The sequence below is a fragment of the Phodopus roborovskii genome, unplaced genomic scaffold (assembly GCF_943737965.1).
Source record: "Phodopus roborovskii unplaced genomic scaffold, PHOROB, whole genome shotgun sequence".
NCBI lineage: Eukaryota > Metazoa > Chordata > Mammalia > Rodentia > Cricetidae > Phodopus > Phodopus roborovskii.
In genome coordinates this window covers 23,025,680-23,042,667 of record NW_026125295.1, presented here as the reverse complement: position 1 = coordinate 23,042,667, position 16,988 = coordinate 23,025,680, and positions in this window count along the sequence as shown.

The window sequence follows — 16,988 nt, the reverse complement described above, 5'->3', positions numbered from 1 at the left end:
ATTGGTGGCCCAAAAGAAGAGGCGTGGGACACATCCTTCTTACCGTCTCTCTCATCCCATCAGAGCCAGCAGGACTCTTTCAATGGCTCCCGTCTGCATTCGCGTCTCACTGTCTCACAAACCAGACTTTCCAGGTATCGACTAAGGATTCGTGTTCCTGCCTGACATTCAAAGCCTGGCAATCTTGTCTTTCTGGCCTGGTGTCCCAGAGCCCTTCAAGTCCTCTATATGTTCCTGTCCCTTCACACTGCTACACTTTTTTTTCCATATGGCTATCTAACCTGAGCTGTCCTCTCCATGACTTTCCATGTTGTCAACAGCACAGTTCCATGGACTGAGCTCCTACATGGGGCCAGTCCTGGCTTTCAGGTCAGGACCACAGAGAGAACAAAGACGGCTCCATTCTCATTGACCGAGAGTGGATCAGAACAAGAAATCTTCATGTATCCTGTGCCACTCTGATGAAATACCATTGAGTGCTGATAGGAGGGAGCAATAGCAGTCAATTTGTCTCAGGAGTCTGGAGCATGGGAAATCCAGAGCACTAGCTCCTGGCCAGGACTTTCACGCCACATCATTCCATGCCCCAGAGTGGACGCAAAGCAGGGTTGAGCTCACACTATGACAGGCTCGCACCATAATATTGATCTTGTCATAAGGACAAGAGGGTACATCTTCCCTTATTCATCTTAGGCACCCCCTCCTCACACTGTTATGTTACTCAGAGGGTCAAATTTTCAGCATACGGATTTGCAGGGGCACATTCAAGCCGTGGTACAAGGCAAAAGGGAAACGGCGAGTTTTGCAGCGAGGCAGGAGGAAGAAGCACACAGTACTTGGAGGGTGTCATGTGGGTGATGACCATAGGAGATGGAGCCCTTTTCAAATGCCACAGCCACTTGACAACCCCCACCACATCCACGTGACTATCCTTGCCTTGCCAGGGTGGCCTCCTTCGACATGCCTTTAACAGGCGGTGAACGCAGGGCTAAGAGATCACAATTTGTGTCTGAATGTCTGGGTTTCAATTCCCAGTTCCACTTAACCTCTGAGTGCCTGTTTGCTCATTATGACATGGAGATGATAAGGGAGCTGATTGGGTAGAGTGATTACACAGGTTATACACAGTGTATAAATATGCAGTGTTCCACTTAAAACAGCATCAAGCGCTACAAATGATCTGGGCTCTTCATTACACATTCCCCGAGGGTCTTCCCCAGCACACCATAGGGCCCCACAAACGTTGTGGGGAAGCGGGATTCAGGAAGACACTGATTTTGTTTACTTAGATGTATGTATACTGTAACACCCTACATTTGTCTCCATAATAGAAATCCACTCTATCCCATTGACTAGTGCACTATCCTAGACACACAAAGAATGCTGATAGCATTACATTTTGATTGGCGTTATAAAAGAAAAAAAATGAGGAGGGAAAAAGGAAGCTTCTGTCTCGGATGTCCAAGAATAGATTCTGCATAAGCCCTGGAGCTCCAGGCCCGGGATGGAGCTGGAAGAGGAAGTGATCATTTGTCGTCTTTCTTTATAGCCTGCATTTCTGGCAACGCTTCTATGCTAAATGGGACTTTTTAAAAATAGACTTAACAAGCGTTTTGACAAAGACTCCATTATGGATACCACAGGGAGGCGCCATGGAGAGTGAGCATGTGTGAAATCCGGCCGGTGACCGGTGACCCCAGCCACTTCTGAGGGAATATTGGGTAGCTGTGAAGATGCTGTCTTCAAGGAGTGCTTGGGACTATGGTATTGGTGTGATGGTAGTTCTCCAATTGCCTAGAGTGAGAAGTATGATAAACCACATGTGCCCACTGCTCTGCTTATCAAATCTTCAATGTCAGCAAACACTGTGAGCACCTACATCCATCGATGGTAGGCTTGCCAGGGATGACACTCCAGTACAGAGAAGAGAACATATAAACAGTCACAGAATTGTCCAACACGGGGTGAAAGAAATGGAGCCCCATTTGTAAATACAGTGGGGCCCTATGCAGCTTCTGAAAGTGTCTCAATGGTTTTGCAGAGATATGTAAGGAGTTAAACTGCTGACTGATGTGGGCATAGGGTGGCTGCTGTGATGCTGGTGTCACTAGGGAATAAGACCTATGGGTATAGGATGTCTCCAAACACAAAGATGACCACAGAAGGTGATTTATTCCAAGAAGAAAGATTCTGATGCCAGCCAGGATTCTAAAGTAGTGACTGTGATTGCACTACCCACCCAAATGTCTCCAAGGATGACCAGCGAATGCCCCCAGCTCACTGTCCGCTGCTGCCCCACCCTCCTCAAGCCCTGAGTCCAGTTCTAGAACTGGTCATTATCTCCTGCAGTCAAAGCCTCCTCATCTGTCCTCCTCCTCTACCTACTCTAATCACCCTGTTCTTCTCTTTTCCTTTGGGCCATAAGGAAACTGAAAAACTTTGAGACTGAGAAGTAGAGGAGAGATCCATGGCTGATTTTTCTCCTCTCTAGCACATGTGACTGCAAGACTTGTGTGGGGATGCTGGAGGGTCACTGGTGCTAGCAGACAAGGTGGCCCCAGAACCCAAAACAACCCAACTGAGAAGGAGACACAACAGCCAAGGCTGAAAGGGGATTGAAGCCTTGCAAAGTCCTGAGAGAGCTAGCACTGCAGATTCCAGTCGGAATCTGGCTGAAAGCATCTCGTCTTTCACCATCAAAGATCAGAATCAAGCACCATGTGAGCCAGGGGCCAGCACAACCGGACTAAGATACAGGCCCTGTCTCTACCCTCTCCCTCTCTCTCTCTCCTTCCCTCTCTCTTTCCCTCTCTCTCTCTCTCTTTCTCTCTCTCTCTCACACACACACACACACACACACACACACACACACGAGAGAGAGAGAGAGAGAGAGTCACACGCATGCACACAGATGTTCAGATGCATAGGCAGTTTGATAATGGTGCACAGGCATCAGTACACAGATGTTGGAATTGTTTGCCTATCTGTGGTGTATCTGTCTATGATCTGATAAATCTCTGGGTGAACAGGCTTCCTGGTACTTAGCACTGGGCTTACTTCCCTAGGCAACCCAAAGTAACAAAAGGTGCCAAATTTGCCCAGAAATAACTCAGAATTCAAGTGCTATAGACCAGCATAATCACAGAATGCACACACCATACAATTCACCTGCTCCAGTATAAACTGAAGTTAGGATTGACATAATTCATACAAGTGTGACGAAATCATATCTTCAATCTAGAAACCCATTAGCAGTGGTCCCCCCTTGCTTCTCCTACAAGCTAACTACTAATCTGCTTTGTATCTATAAATTTGTCTAGACATCATTATATATTAATAGGATAATGCAGTAAATGGTCTTTTTGGACTGGCTTATTTTACCATCCAGAACTTCATTCCTTCTATGGCTAAATAATATTCCACTGTGTGGATATACGATATGTGCTTCGTCAGCTGATGAACACATGGTTTCTCTCCATGATTTATGTGTTATGAGTAATGCAACTCCAAACACCCTAAGACACGTTTTTGTGTGGAGATATGTTTTTGCTTCTTGCAGGTGTTTACTTAGAAATAGAATTTCTGAGTCTTATGTAACTCTATGTTTAACATTTTGAGCAACTGCTAGACTGTTTTCCAAAGTGGCTGTACCACTTTACACCAGTGCCAGCAGTATGTAAATGTTCCAATGTCTGCACACCATTGCCAAAGCTTGTTACCCATGGGATTCTAAGTAGCCAGTGCAGGTGAAGCACTTAGATGTGGGCAGGGTTTGGTTGTTTTTCTACTAACTGGCTGTGCTGAGCATCAGTTCGTGCAGCTTCTAGCTATTTTTGTATCTTCTCTGGATAGCTATCTATTCTGATTCCCTTTGGATTTTTAAGTTGTGCTATTTGCATGCTTGGACCTTAGCCAAAGGTCCAAGAAATAGACCGTCTTTGATTGATATTAAATTTTGTAAATATTTTAGTCTAATCAAGCCTATAACTAGTCACTTTAAAATATGTATAGGTTCCCATACCCCATGATATTTTTCACAATAATTTAAAGTTTTAAGATGAAGCAAAAAAAAAAATGTCCAACAGCCAGAGGCACAGAAATAAACTTCTAGGTGGGAGAGATTAAGTATTCCATTTGTGTGAACTTTCTATGGTAATGGATAAATGTCTATTCACTCCAAATAGAAACCAGCAACAGGACAAAAAACAACTCTCCTTCAGTCTAGCTTGGTGAGTTGATAAGATTGATTGGGGTTGCTTCTGGGAGCATATGCAACCCTAAGGTGAAGAAAAATCTCTCCAGCCCAGACACCATAAATTGCTCATCCATGCTCAGGGAGGCAAAGAGCTTCATGAGTCCCTTCCACCTGCATGTGAAACTTTAACAGTACCAACCTTGCACAGATCCCCTCCAGGAAATTACAGCTGCAGACAGTTCAAGCAGATGATGGGTGGTCCATTGGTAGCCAAGGACAGTATCCTACCACTCTCTCCTTCCTATCTATACTGACCACATAAAGAGGGCCTGAAAGGTTCTCTAGCAGGACCAAGCATTACAGGCAGGTCTTGCCCAACCCCCTTCCCTCTGCCTTAGATTACATGCCTAAAGTTTGCCCCCAGGTCTATTCCTTTATTTGTCCACTGATTCATTCCTGAGGTTAAACACCTGAAGGTTCAGCAATCAAAATTCATTATTTGGCTACACTGGCTAATGTGACCAATAAGAACTTACCGATGCACCCTAGCACAGATTTCCACTTTTCTCCTTAAAAACAAATCCCTGAAATAAAAAAATTAAAACAAAAAATAAAACTGCTGCTTGCAATCGGCCTTTGCCTGATCCACCTTTGTCCAGACACACACACACACACACACACACACACACACCTCCACCTTGTCCCTACAGGTAATAAATCTTTGTGTTGAAAATTTGGTGCCTGGGTGTGTTCTGAGTCGACTCTGAGGGATGGCCAAATCCTATAGGACCAGTGTTGGCTGTGTTTTAACCAACTATGCAAGCAGGAACCAACTAAAGAAAGTATAAAACTAGCACCTGTCTCTGGGGATTATGGCTCCATCTATGGTAGAGTCCATGGATTTGGAAATGACTCACACCTGTAGGAAGCTCCTAAGCTTCCAAGTCTGTACCCACTCACCTGTTTCCTCCTTCCCACCTTCACACTAACCCAGGCAGTTTGCAGGGGAAGCAGGTGTCCCATTCCATCTTGCAGGGGAGAGCAGGTACCCCATTTGGTGCAGACAGCACCCTCTGGGAACCTGCTGTGTGCCAGATTCTGAATCATTATCATATTCAGCAAAACATCCCCTGACTTCTATTAGTTATGGTCCAGTGGGGGAAGGGTGGTCATATATTATTTATGATTTATTGAAGCTTGCCTGAGAGTACAGAAAGCAAAGCTAGCTACAAGCCATATAGGTCAGGCAGTGTTGATACACACCTTTAATCCTAGCAGCCACACTAACTAGCCATAGAACCAGGTGGTGGCAGGACACACCTTTAATCCAAGGACTCAAGAGACAAGCAAATGCATCTCTGTTAGTTCAAGGCCACATTGAGCTACATGAAATTGATCCAATCCAAAAAAAAAAAAAAAAAAAAAAAAAAAAAACCTCACACAAAGGTGATCTCAGCACTTGGGATCACCTTTAATCCCAGCACTAGGAAGCTATAAAAAGAACTAAAGGGTCTCATGGAAGATTTATTCTCCAGCCATGTTGAGGGGAGGCAGCAGTCTGGGGTTGCATCTGAGGATTCGTGGAACTAGCTGGATCACCCTTTCAGTCTGAAATAGAGATAAGAGCTGGAGCTGGTGGCTGGCTGCTTTGCTTATCTGGCCATCACCCTGAACCCCAATATCTGTCTTTGTGGTTTTTATTTTGGGGGCTACAGGGAAGCAGCCTCTTTATTTCCTATGCAGTCTGTGGATTGATGGAAGGACTTTTGGAGTGGTTGGGACCAAGGGTGAAGGACTCACTCAGCCTGGATGCTCTCAAAAGTTTTCCCAGAAGGAACCCAGGATAGCTCTCCATAATGTAGTGGAAGTTAGTTAGGCATCCCCAACACAGAGCAGTGTGTATTACAAACCACCAGAAGGGGAAAACTGCAGTGACTGCAAGTTCAAGTCTATTGGATCAATAATGCTGAAAATAACAGAACTTTTGTGTGTTAGATGTTTTTGTGTGTAAATTTAATAAACCTACAGTAAAGAAAAAGGATCAAACCCCACTCTACAAGAAATCCCCCAGATACGATTGCTTTATTCGCCTGCCTAGAATTCCTTTCCATCCGGCTCACAATTTATACAGTGTGCCTTGTGTTCATAGATGGACTGGAGCTTCCTCGGAAACAAATTCAACTTAGACCTCTTGCCTATTTCCCATGTCCCCCACCAAGACAATGGCCTCCCAGAAGGCTCAGGACCATGTCCAACGTACGTTAGCACCACTAACATGAAAACTAGACCATGGCGTGTGGAAAGCCCACGTAGCGCCCAAGGATGCGGGGCAGCTATGAGACTGAGCTGAGGCTGGCAAGCCTGAACCCCATCATGGACGCCTCAGGGCAAGGGCAGGTGTTATGCATTTGAAATCTTCCAGTGGTCACTCCCTCCACTGCAGGGGCTTGTCCAGTGTTCAGGGGACAGAACAAGATGGCATTCATTATGTGGCTGATGAATGTGGACAGAACATTTTGAACATCAAACACAGTTGAGTCATTTCTGACCCAGCCTTCTGTGTAGACCTTCTTCTGTGCAGGTGACTTGGAGAAATCAGGGCTGGGCCAGCGGTGTTTCTCTAGGAGAGGCTCCACCTCACCAAGATTCCTTACCTGACTCGAGTTTGAGCTTTGTCCCTTGGCATGGAATATGGAATGCATCCACTATGCTGCCCTTTGAACCCAAGCCACCACTGCACAAGGTACAGTGCCCACAGCTGAGGCCGCAGGAGCTGTGACAAGTTGCCATTGTGTCAATGAGCCTCAGATGACTGAACCTTGAGAACAGGGGCAGCAAAAGGGAGGTGAAGCTTGTTTGTCTTAGCTGCAATTACTGGAACTCTTCGTTAAGCAGCCATAAGCAAAGAAATTCACCAAAGCCCTCTTAAAGTGGGTAAAGAACAACTGAGTGCTTTAGGGTAGTTATTTTCTCTTTGCTGTGACCAAATTCCCAATGAGATGCTATTGTGGATAAATAAGAATCTGGGAAAACAAATAGGCTGATGGATGTTTATTTGGGGAGAAATCACTTACACCAGAAACAGATGACCATCAGCAGGTTCCCTTCCCAAGGATGCTCTCTGTCTCCTACCAGGAAGCAAGAGAGAAAGCTGAGGTCCAGGACCCCAGACCTTGTTCCCCCAGGTCATGTCTGCACCTGTTCCCATGCCCCAATGGGCGTGGTCAGTGCAACAGATGCCGGCAGGGTGGACATCTCACCACTACAAGACGCCACTTATAGGGGAAAGGATTTACTGTGACTCACAACTTAAGCATACATTACCGCACCACAGTGAGGAAGTTACGTTGGAGTGAAACTCGATATAACCCACTTTCCAGAGACCCACTTACTCCAGCGAGGTCCCTACACCTCCTAAAGGTTCCACAACCTTTCAAATCAGTGCCATTCATGGTCCTAAAACAATCCAGACCACAACATCCACCAAGGGAGGACCAATGATCCACAAGGCCAAATCTTTTGTCCCCATGGCAGAAATACAACTGATAAAGGATTATTGAAATGTGTCAGCTGGATTTCAGCAACACGTTCACCATTTACTTTTTAAAGGAGTGTGTTGCGGAGTTTCCTGCCCAGTTCTGCAACCACCTTGTCCCAAAGAATCACACAGCAACTATATTAATTATAATATTGTTGGCAGTTGGTTTGGGCTACTTATTGGCTAGCTCTGTCTTAATTATTAACCCATCTCTGTTAATCTAAGTATTTCCACATGGTCTTATCCTACCAGAGAGACCTCTCTTCCCTGGGCTCACATGATGACTCCTCCTCTGCCTACACCTCCCAGAATTCTCCTTGTCTCCTGGTCCCACCTATCATCCTGCCTCACTGGCTACAGTGCTTTATCCATCAATCAATAAGAGAAACATATGTACAGAAGACATCCCAATCAGGTGTGTATGTGGTAGCATAGAGGATGCTAACACATGGCAGAGAACAACATGGAGTTTCTTTTCTGTTCCTAGTGGCTCCAGACCTCAGTAGTGGATGCACCAAAAACACTGGTGTTCAACTTCTGAGCCCACATTTGGACAAACCCCTCCAAAGCTTTGTCCCTAACTTCCTTTTTTGTAACTGTCTTTCTTTAAATGCCCATATTGTGCAAGCTTCTGACATCAAAATATCTAGCTCTAAATACCTAAACACTGCCTGATCAGTCTGCATGAAGTCACCTGAGTGCATATGTCTTGTATTTAACAACAATTATTAGAAAAGGAGGCCCTGAACTTAAAAAAAAAAAAAGTGAGTATGTAGGTGAGTTTGGAGGGAGGAAAGGAGGACACAAAGTAATTATATAAAAAATAAAAGAAGTAATTTTTTAAATCCAGCTTTGCCTGTTTCACTGCCTTATGCTGCCCACACTTCAGTCCAGTGCCTCAGAGTGAAATGGATCCAACTCTTAAACATTTTCCTTGCTAGCATTTGCATCTTGCTAAGCAAGATGCTTAAAAGCAGAGCCTATTTTAAGCCTTATCATTTCAACTTCTACTTAGAAAGGTGGTGGGTAACTTGGCGGTGGTGGTGCACCCCTTTAATCCCAGCATTTGAGAAGCAGAGGCATGTGGATCTCTGTGAGTTCAAGGCCAGCCTGGTCTACAGAGCAAGTTCCAGGACAGCCACAATTACACAGAAAAGCCCTGTCTTGAAAAACAAAAAACCAAAAAGGTGGTGGGTTAGGTCCTCTAGCATACCCACTCCTAACAAACTCAAACTCATGTGCACACACACACGTACATACATACATACACACGCTTAAATTTCTACCCTCAGACTCATGTGCACATACATACATACATAAACACGCAGATGTTAAAATTGCCTTACCTTTTCATTTGCTTGTATTTTTGCTTTTTGTTTGTTTGTTTGGTTGGTTGGTTGATTGGTTTTGTTTTTCTGCATCAATTACTAGTTCAAGCCAAGCACAGCCCAGATGTACAACAATTCTCATTAGAGTCAAGTATAGGAGACAAATCTCTAAGTTTCAGTGTTTTTCTGGCCCTGTTTCTACTGGACCTCTCTACCTACTGCCCTGGTCTGACGAACTGTTTCCTTGTTCTCCTGGACAGCTGCCATCCCAATGCACACTTCTCACCAACTTCCAAATCATTTTCCTCCTCTCTGGCTCCTCTCTATCGCTTGCATTTATTTATTTGTTTATTTATTTATATTTTTACACCCTCCTTAAAAAATAAGGAAGATGCCCAAGAGGCAATTATTTTATTCTTGACAGTTTGATCATGTGGAAAATTCTAAGTGGGTAAGAATTTCCTCGAGGTATTGTATCTTATCTGACAACATTCTGGGCTATACTTTTAAGTCTGATGACATTTTAATTCCAACTTATTTTTATATGTCTCTGTCTCTCTCTCTCCCTCCCTTTCTCTTATCTGCATATCATCTCTAATATTTAAACCATCATATAGATAATTCCTACCTCAAAGTTTATACATCATATATTGAGCCCATAACTTCCATCTCTTTCCTTCCCTCTGTCTTGTTGTTGCTGTTACTTTGGTGAGAGTCTGCTCTTATTCCCTGTCCTGGAATATACCTACATAGGATGTGAAAATATTTGCAACCACAAAACATATGAGCTCTGACAGCTAAGCTGTCAACGTTCCTGTGGGACCTAGACAGGGAGGGGGCTGTTCTCTCTGATATGTTGTGGGCTTTGACTTGGTCCCTCTGTCTCCGGTGTCATCCTTAGAGCCCTCTCTGCTCAGTTTTGAATGTTTTTGTCAGGACGTCCCTGGTACAGTTTCTACACCTATTCTCTGTAAATACTTGGGGTATGTCTGTCTGCTTCAGACCTGACCTTGAAGGACTCTTAGCCTCCTCATCATGAACCCCTTATGTGTAGGTGAAGAGGCATCGGATCCTTACCGGTTCCTTTGTAGCAGACAGAACGTTCCACCCTCTCTACCACCCACATTCCCACACTCCCAGTCATGTGACCTTTCTCCTCTCCAAGGATTTATATCATTTGAATTTCTTTTTTCTGCCATTTTTATTGGTGCCTCAGGAGACAGCAAGAAATATACATGTGTGCAAATCACCCTGCTCAACTCAAATCTCTGTTTGTACTTCTTTTGTTTAAAAATTGCAGTTTGATGTTGCTTCATACCAAACAGAGTTGTGATTTGTGTTTAACAATTTAAAATGCCAGATCTCTTGCTTCTGACAGTTCTAGCACATTTTAAAGAGATCTTTGAAAAGTCTTTTCTGGGAATTTCACAGATACATTCAGTTCTCCCCACCCCCAATCAAAACCCAATGTGTTCCACATAGGATGCAGCCATCAAATGTGTGATAGGAGCCAACTGGATTCTCACTACATCCCTAGGATCTTGGACTCTGTAAGATCTCAGGTGATACAGTGAATAAAAATTCCTGGGTTTCGGGCAGGCACAAGGAGATACATGATGGGAGTCTAGGTGGGTCATAAGGAAGAGGGGGGAGAGTGGGAAAGATGTAACATTTCAGTCCATCTGATGTCATTCTTACCTGACCATCATCAGATGGTCCATCAGCATCTGAAGGGAAGAGCGGAGGTGTGGGCTCTGGCTATCTGGCTTTTCCACAAGGGAAACAGTCCATCAGTTCTCAGATGCTACAAGACTAAAGTGAACTCATAAATCTAAATGCTCTTGGAAATAAAGAAGCTATATAAATGCACAGCGCAACCCAAACAAGTCTCCTAACTTGTGCCATTATCAAGCAAGGATGTGGAGAAGCACGGGACAAGCCTCTGGAAGTATCTGTGAAGAAAGGTGGCATTCATTAAAGAAATTCAAGCCCATGTCATCTGCCCTAACCCTCACCTTCCTGTGTGGAGCTCTCAGAAGACACTTGTGAAGAGGGTGACATCTTAAGATAATGGATTCCAGGTCCCCAAGTGACTAGGTGGTGGCTCTCCATTGTTGACCCACATTAGACTTTGTCTGAGTGAGGGGTGAACTCACTTGGGGCTAAGCCACGGGGATTTTAGTATATTTGTCACAGCTGGTCTATCATTCCCCAGCTGAGGAGCCTGGTTCAAAAGGCTGCTGCAAGGCCCTGGTGCCCAGGGGTGGGTAGGAAGAGAGGAGGGTATGAGGATTCTGAATGCAGGGCTCTTCTCTTCTTCCTGGGCACTGAGGTGAGAGCAGGAAGGGACTCCAGGTTTTGGCTTCTTAAACCTTCCTGGGTAGATAAACAAGGAGTAAGAGGTCTAGAAACAATTCATCTCAGAATATTGCTTCCTCAACTTCAGTGCAAGGCCCCAGGCAGAGTTATGGCCCCATCTCATGGCCCCTCCTGTATGACAGGCCCTCCAGTGCCTTCTCTTAAACCTGTCCTCAGAGGTCCTTTTCTGGCTTACCTGTTTAGGCAGAAGGCATAGCATCTGTAGAAACTTTACCCTCTAGCCAAGGATGTGTTTATCTGAAAGGTAACCCACATCCTCAACTGCTAGGACCAGAAAGAGGAACACACATCCCTTTCCTTCCTTTGGGTTAGGCTAAGGACTTCCCTAGGGAGGACAGGCATTGGTTCCAGAAAGTAAAACTTGGATTCAGTTTCTAATAACAACTGGAAGTGACAAGAAAGTAGTGGGCAATAAGTAATGGCAGAGAAAAGAAACAATCGTCTTAAATCATTCCAGGTGAATTAAGACTGTGTAACAGACCACACATACCTCTAAAATTTGCCATCTGATTTCAATGTCTTTATAAACAAGCCATTTAAATAACATACTTTGTTTTTAAAACTCAGCCCACTCATTTTACAGAACCAGAGAGAGGATGTGGCTTAGCCAAAGACATATGTCACCATGGACTCTGAACGGCTCTCACCCACTGATGAAGGACAGAACCAACCAAAGTGCCTGTACTTGACATTGAACTCAGTCAGTGATCTGGGCATGTGAGGGTAGCACTTCATACCAAACTACTTAGCAGTTTCTCTTCTCCTGGGTTAGTTTGCTTAGCATTAAGGCAAACCGACACTGCATAGAAGTAGATGGTGCATTGCATCCATCTGAGATTTGAGGCCAAGGATCCAGAGTTTGCAGATGAGCTCTGCCATGTTGCTTTTGTGCACAGGCCCCATGAGTTCCAGACACTCAGATCTTCATCCACACACAGTTGCCGTTGTGTTGGCTAAAGGCCAAAACACACCCCAAACTGTGAAGAGTTTTGGTGCTTTACCTCTTGGGATAATCCACCCACCGAGTATTGAATTTTAAGAGTTGACTGTCCCAACCCTAATGAAGGAAAGAACTAGGGAAAAAATGGGAATAAAGAATAGAAATTGCATGCCCAAATCTTAGGGAGGGGGGAAATGTGTTTTCAAGTTTATCATAAATATCACCAAATGGTTTCAGAATTACCAGCTGGCTTCCTCTTCCTTTAGACACTAAGCAAGCACAGCACATCTCTGGCATGCCTTGCTAACCACAGATTCCATTATGTGTTTAATAATTGACTATTCAATAGAGCATTGATGCATTTTTGTCTGGAACTAATTCACCTTTGTCTGTGCCTCAGCATGGATGTTCAGTGAATCACAGATAGGATCAGGGAAGTGTTCTAGCTCTGGCTACCCGACACAGGCCCACATCCTGGGGATTATTCACATCAGGCCCTGTGCTCAGAAATGTTCTCGCATGCTAAAACCACCTGAAGATGTGATTTATGAATGCCGAGGAAAGCGGGACTACACCTTTTCCCTTCTAATGAGAACTAACCGATCTCAGTCTGCAGTCAGCTTAAACTGGCAAAGGAATTGTCAGCCACAAAATTAACAAAAATGAACACCCTGAGAGCCTAGTAAGGCCCCGGAGTTACCCAGCTGAAAATGGGGCTATGATGGGTTGTCTGGAGGCAATGGATGTGTCTTGACTTCTTTGTAGTGAAGGGGAAAGCCCCCACCCTCTAAAGAGTTTCTTTGCCTTTCTCTATTGGGTTTATGGGTTTGAACAGCACAGCAAACAGCCCAGTAGTGTACAGCTTTGAGATGGACCAGGTGCTCCATTCTGCAGGGTGCCTGTGTGTGGACTCAGAGGCTAAGCAGGGTTGGTGTGGCATGGATGTCTCAGATTTGTAAAGGGGCAGAACAGACATACTCCATGGCAGTCACCTTGGCTGTGTCTGTGGCAGAAACAGAAGACTCTGCATGGGTTTGTGGGAAATCCAACACCTGCGGGAGGGAGAGAATGTACAAGAGAAGAGGATGGTGGTCTGGGCTTCCAGCCAGCTAAGATACATTTGAGATATTAAAGACAAAGGGACTATGGTGTTACTCACTCTTCTATTGAGTTGTTAGTGGACTATATAATTTGGTAGCTTGTGTGTTATTTTTTAAAATTTTCTATTTGCTTCAACATTCCAGTGCAAACTTGAGCTGTCTAGACTTCCTCCTTCTAGCAGCTTTGGTTTTCTGATGAAATTTCCAAGGCTTGGGATATGGGACCTGCTTTATTATTTACCAAGTGCCCTAAAGTAATGAATGGCAGGCTCTCTTTATTCTGCCAAGGGATTCTATGCCTCTGTTAAGTTCTGGAGAGGGAAGGGAGTGCACTTCTCTCCCAGATCTGACCTGTTGTGTTCCGTTGACTTCAATGCAGATGTGAAAGTCAGCACACACACCCTCAGGAAGGAACTTGGAGACTCAAACACAATTACAATGAAAGGTGTACCTGAGCCAAGACTGGAAAGATTTGGCCTGATGATCCCTTTTCTATTATTTTCTTAAAATCACCTCAAATGCATTGCCTTGAAGGCCTCTTGAATGAACAGTTAACAGCTCCTTTTTGTCTTTTCTAACTCTGTCAAAATAGCTAGGGCAGAGAACCCAATATTCCCAGCTGTAGCAATAGCTTAAGCTGAGTGTGATGGTATATGCTTATAATCGTGGAACTTGGAAAACTGAGGCAGGAGGATCACCATGAATTTGTGGCCATGGGGTACTGGGCAATATAGTTATATAATGAGTTCAAGAGTCACCTTTCTTCCAGCCAGACTACACTGACAGACAATGTCTATAAAAAAAATAGATAGATGGATAGATAGATAGAAATAAAGACAGACAGACAGATGATAGATTCAATTTGTATTGTACTTTCTTAAAAGGATACTCAGTTGTTAAGTGTGTGTATCTATTATTTAACCATAATAACTATACATAGCAACTCCCTTAAAATTACACATGTGGAAATTTAGGCACAGAAAGGTTAAGCAATTTGTTCTAGGCTAAGCAGCCAGTGGTACCCAAGCCCCCTGCAGCTGGGTACCTAAGTCATCTGCAGCCATAGTCTATACACCAATATGCATGGGGATGGAATCATGCAGCATCACTATTGACTGGAAAGGCTTTCATCTTTGGGTCAGAAATCCTTTTATTCAGTCTCTCATAAGTGCATGACATTTTGACAAATCTTTAAAGACAATGACAGACGGAGAGTATGGTCTTCCTCTCTGAGCTCCAAATAAAGAATGAGCACCATGGCACTCTGAAGGGCATGTTGCCAGCCACGCCTCTTGGCAGCTGGGGGAACTTGGCAGAGTACCTCATCTTGCAGAGCTTCCATTTATAAAAGGAAGATGTTGAGCATGGCCCCAAGGCATCCCTCTCCTGGTATCAGGGCTGCTCTGCCTAAGCCCTGCATTGAGTGGTCCCTGCTAGTGTGTTCTTGACTAGTATGGCAGAAAGTCCAGTCTGGGTTAGCTAGTCCTCATGGTCTGGCTTTGGTATACTAGTATTAGGTTTCTTTAGAAAGTATCACAGAGCATTTTGCGGAGGACAGTGGGTGATGATTTGAACAGAATCCCTGGAGTTGTACAACATGAAGACTTTCGTATAAGAAAGAAAGGCACATTTGGAGAGGCTGAAAAGGAAAAATCTAGAGAGAGGGAGGTGTTGAGGATATTGACAATGCCTTAAAGAGATATCTAGAAGGGTTTGTAGCAGACATGGGGTATAACTGCCCCCTCCATCTTCCTATGAGATCATTGGGGAAAATCATGCTGCTTGGGGGTGCTTTTTAGAGTTGAAAAGGGAAGGGATTTGCAATGGGTAACAGCAAGAGTAGGAACAAGTGAACTTGATCTTTCAGAAAGAGCAGAGAAACCAGGGGCCCAGCCCCGGTTCACTGCAGAGCTCACTACCCAGTCACAGTAGATATCAGTGTATCTGAGAGCACACTGAGCATCAGTGCAAGGTTCTGAGATCACACTGGGCATCAGTGTAAGGTTCTGAGGTCGCACCAGGAATCAGTATAAGTGTCCAGCAGGTAGGGCTATGGAAAGGCTGGTCCAGCTTGTCTCTTCCTGGGGCTGAACAGGATGGAGAGTGTCAACAACCCAGAACCCTCTCCAGTGACTACTGGAGAGAACCACACTGAGTGAGGAACCCTGTCAAAGTAAAAGCTCATTTTATTGTAACTGGCATGCACTTACATATATTATATGTAATAATATATAATAATAAATATATGTAATTATATATATATATTATATAAGTGCATGCCAGTTACAAAGAGGTTGGGGACCTCAGAATGGGATGAGGTATAAGGACCAAAAGTATTTCACCATGTTAGCAGTAGCCGGGCAGAGGCAGTTTTGCCAGGTCACTCCTATGTGGAAGTGATAGGCCAAAGATAGGTCGCCAAAGTCTAGCCAGGCTCAGGAAGTTCCACTAGGCCTTGTGTCCAGGCCTCTACAGGCCCAGCATCTGAGATCACACCCGGCATCAGTGTAAGCTTCTGTGATCACACCAGGTATCTGCATAAGTGTCTGGAAGCCCAGTGTAGGAGAAGTCAGGACAAGCTCCTCGGAAGAGGACAAATGGACTGGAAGCAGAAAGTATGTGGCTTTCAGAAAATTTGGAGACAAAACCATCCTGTAGCATGAGCTCTGGAAATTCAGCCCCCAACTATCCCAGGCCTCAGGGACCTAACAAAACGGTTCCATTCTACCCTAAGCATAGAAGGAAGTCCTTCTAGAAAGATAGGTGTGACTGACACACCCCACCAAACCTATCACCATTTTCACTGGATGCAATGAGGGGTAAAATTGAAAAGGCGATAGGCACATATAGTTTTAGGATTACTGTGCCCCTAACCCTATGATTTAAGGCTTCCTACAGAGTGGAGTGGGGAAAGATTACTGGGAGGAAACAGAAAATGGGATGGGGGAGTATGAGGGACAGATGGTACATGTGCTGATTCAGTCACCTACTTCTGGGCTCTGAGTCAGACTCTGAAAGACGCTGGGGTGCAACCCGGTCCCCCTCAAAAGAACTTCTGTTCTAATAAGACTATATAGGTATAGCCAGTACTTATATGCACTGACTCTGTAAGCCTACGAACATGCCCACCTTCCCTAAGACAGTCACATAGCATTCCACCAGGTAGTTAAGCTTACTCTAAATTGCACAAATGCAGAGGGAGCCATTTCAACTTTACCCCAACAAGAGGTGAGAAGTTAGAGACCAGTTCTTGGTGAGTTCTCTGGTTCTTGTGTCAAAGGACTTGACAGTTCTAGAGAGAAGAGTCCTGGCCAATCATCCTTCTGCCTTGGTTTCCCATTTCACAGTGGTCCCCTAACCATACCTGTGGAAGAGAATGGGGTTGTTGCTGGCGTTTTCTTGTCCTACCAGGTCCTGCTGCTGCTTCAGCCCCAAATAAGCACTCAAAGACTATACTAATTACTAAACTTCTGATGGCTTGGGCTTCTTATTGACTAGCTTTCTCTTA